This window comes from Myotis davidii, unplaced genomic scaffold, assembly GCF_000327345.1.
Source record: "Myotis davidii unplaced genomic scaffold, ASM32734v1 scaffold72, whole genome shotgun sequence".
NCBI classification, from domain to species: Eukaryota; Metazoa; Chordata; class Mammalia; order Chiroptera; family Vespertilionidae; genus Myotis; species Myotis davidii.
This window is the reverse complement of record NW_006284618.1, coordinates 372,939-376,898: the sequence shown is the minus strand read 5'-3', so window position 1 is coordinate 376,898 and position 3,960 is coordinate 372,939.

Genomic DNA, 3,960 nt, shown 5'->3' with positions numbered 1-3,960 from the left:
CCCCCACGCCAGTCCCTGACATTGGCCTAGAGGTCATGAGGCTCCCGGGCGACAGCCAGGGAAGGAGGCTTAGGGTGTTGGGAGCCGGGGGCAGCCTTTCTTTCCTGGGGAAGCCACCTGCACGCCCCCCCCCTCCCTCTGGAGCCTGAGGCCTCCCCTCAAGCTGGTGATGGGGAGGCAGCAGGGTTGGTTAAAGAGGATGCGGCACATTTTTACAATGGAGGCTGCTCTCAGTCATTAAATACGATGGAACAGTGCCCTTGGCGACAACATGGGTGGGTCTTGAGAGTATCTGCTAAATGAAATCAGTCAGTGGGAAACGGACAAGCACCTGATGATGTCACTCATGTGTGGGATATACAGCAGAACGCGACAAATGAGCAAACAACAAACCTCGAATCACAGCACAACCCAACTCAGACAACAGAACGGTTACCAGAGGGGAAGCGGGTGGGGGGCGGGGGAGAGGGTAAGGGGGGTCCAACACAGGTGAGGGGAGGAGACTACACCTGGGGCGGTGAGCAAAGGCGGATACACAGGTGATGTAACCAATAGTACCCCAGTAGGCTTAATTGAACAAGAAAAGAAAAAGGAAACAGAGAGGGATGGTTGGCAGGAAGAATGCTTGTTTGGGGCCGTTTGGAGCTGTCGTGCTCACAGCCAAGTGGTAAGGCCCCTCCATTTAACAAAGAGGAGAGAAACCAGCACCCTCCTGACCCAGCCGCAGCTTTGGAGGCCCTTCTAGGGGGCGGGCTTGGGGGTGGGGGGAGACAGGGGGACAGGAGCTGTTTTCTTGGAAAGCCACTTAGGATAAATGCCATCCTGCCGGGCCTCTGAGCAGTGGAGTCGTGTTTTATTCATGCCTGCCTGCGGTGGGCTGCAGGCTGCTTAGCCCGTGTCTGCGATCCCCTCTCCACCTCCTGGCTTCCTTCCAGACATGCCGCCCCTACGTGTGAGGAAGATGGTTGGGTAAGTAAGTAGGTCAACAACATGGGGACATCCCAGGATGTGTGCAACTTACCTATCAAACAGGGAGGGGAGACAGAAAACCACTTAGGAGGACAGAGCAGATGGCGGGAGTTAAGATGGCTATGAAAGGGATCAGTCATGGGGGGCCCCCAAGTGCCTGGAGCCTCAGAACCCAAAGACGCAGGCCCTGCCCCCACATTCCTGAGCCGTGGAGGCATCATGGTTAAGGGCTCTGGTCAGGATGCCCGGGTCCCAGCCTGCTACTTCCTTGATCAGTGACCTTGGGCAGGTTGTGTATCCTCTCCATGCCTTAGTTTCCCCATCTCTGAAATGGGGCTACTGATTGGACCCATTGCAGTGCTGTGTCTAGGATTAAATGGGAGTGCACAGGCACCCACCCCTTAGAGAGGGGAGCTCAGAAAGTGCCTACCGTTCATTCATTCAATAAATATTTGTTGCGAGCTTAATATGTGTCAGGTACTATCAATTCTGGGGAGACAGTAGCAGCCAAACAGACAAAACCCCTGTCCTCAGGGTGCGTACAGGTCCTGGTAGCCACACCAGCTCCAGCCCAGCAGCTGGAGGAAGGTGGCCCGTCACTGTGCCCCTCCTCCTCACCTCCGCCCCCTCCCCGGGAGCACTGTGATCTACAACGGCGTTTCACAGGTTTCTGTTCACACCCCTCTAAAAGAATTTTTAAAAAATATCTATGCCTCCAACCAATGGGAGAAGATATTTGCAACAACTACTCCAACAAGGGGTTAATATCCAAAATATATAAAGAACTCAGACAACGCAACACAAACAATCCATTTTAAAAGTGGGCACAAGACCTGAACAGACACTTCTCCCAAGAAGACATACAAATGGCCGACTGATATATGAAAACATGCTCACCTTCGCTAGCTGTTATGGAAATGCAAATCAAAACGACAACGAGATACCCCTCACCCCTGTTAGAGTGGCCATTATCAACAAGACAAAGAATAAGAAGTCTTGGAGAGGTTGTGGGGAAAAGGAACCCTCATTCACTGCTGGTGGGAATGTAAACTGGTACAGCCACTATGGAAAAAGTGGCCTTCCTATTCGAAAAATTAAGAATAGAGTGTTGGCCAGTTTTCTCAGTGGTTAGGGCAGTGACGGTGAACCTTTTGAGCTCGGCGTGTCAGCATTTTGAAAAACCCAAACTTAACTCTGGTGCTGAGTCACATATAGAAATTTTTTGATATTTGCAACCATAGTAAAACAAAGACTTATATTTTTGATATTTATTTTATATATTTATGCCATTTAACAAAGAAAAATCAACCAAAAAAATGAGTTCGCATGTCACCTCTGACATGCGTGTCATAGGTTCGCCATCACTGGGTTAGAGCGTTGGTCCTCGGACTGAAGGGTCGTGGGCTCAATTCCAGTCAAGAGCACATACCTTGGTTGCACACTCGATCCCTGGCCCCAGTAGGGGCGCTGGCAGGAGGCAACCAATCCATGGGTCTCTCTCATATCCATGTTACTCCCTCCCTTCCACTCTCTCTAAAAATCAATGGAAAAAAGATCCTTGGGTGGGGATTAAAAAAAAAAAATTAAGAATAGAGTTACCATATGACCCAGCAATCCCTCTTCTGGGTAATTACCTGAAAGATTTGAAAACATTTATTCTCAAAGATATATGCACCCCCATGTTTATTGCAGCCTTAATCACGGTGGCCAAGACGTGGAAACAGAGTACCCTTCAGTAGCTGACTGGATAAAGAAGGTGTGGTACGTGTACGTGTACGTGTTACTATTCAGTCACACGAGAAATGGAAATGCTGTCATTTGCAACAGCATGGATGGACCTTGAGAAGATTGTGTTATGCAAAATAAGTCAAAGAAAGCCAAGAACCATATGATTTCACTCATATCCTATATACTAAAAGGCTAATATGCAAATCGACCAAACGGCGAACGACCGGTTGCTATGATGTGCACTGACCACCAGGGGGCAGATGCCCAATGCAGGAGTGCACTCCCACAGGGACAGCGCTGCTCAGTCAGAGGCCCTGAGCCGGGCTCACGGCTGGCAAGTGCAGCAGCAGTGTTGGGAGCCTCTCCCGCCTCCGCGGCAGCGCTAAGGATGTCTGACTGCTGGCTTAGGCCCGCTCCCCTAAGCCAACAGTCGTATATCCCCTGAGGGCCCCCGGACTGTGAGAGGGCACAGGCCGGGCTGAGGGACCCCCCGCCTGAGTGCATGAATCTTGTGCACCGGGCCTCTAGTGTGGGGTATAAAACTGAAACTCAGACACAGACAGCCGGGTGGTGCTTCCCAGGGAGAAGGGGGGAGGAGGGGAGGGTAAAGTCTTAAGCAGGAGAGGCGGGAAGGGAACCCATTCTGCCACTGAGACCCATGTTGGTCCATTAGAAGCGCCATCTTGCGAAGGCTTCCTTCCTCTCAAGGGTCCGTATTCAGGTGGCAGAGTGGGATCGGAGAGGGGATGTGGGATAAGGCGGGAAAGTGGAAATAACCCAAGCAATGGTTTATTGCTGAGAACTGAGGCGTGTGATCACCTCCACTCTCTGCACCTGAGGTTCCCCCCACAGGGGCTGTGGATGGCGAAGGCTTTCAGGACTGAGCAGAGGCCACACGTGGGCCGAGTCTCCTTGGGGCTGGCAGACCGAGGGGAAGCGAGAGCAGCCTCAGAAAGGGGTGAGCGTCGGAAAAGGTACGTGTCTGGCACAAGGCAAAAGACTTGAGGGTTTGTGTTTTGGTTTGAGTTTTTGTTTGTTTTTTTTCTTGTTATGTTTTGTTTTGGCCTTTCCCCCTTTATTTTCTTTATAAAGCTTTAACTACTTAACATGATAACACTGTCTTGAGGGATTTATGACACGTGTAGATGTGTTACTTCTAACAACTCTACCTTAAAGGATGAGGGTGGTGATGGGTCTGTAAAGTGGCCAGATTTCTATATTCTGTGTGAAGTGGTATCTATTTTATAAAAGGCCTGTGGCCCT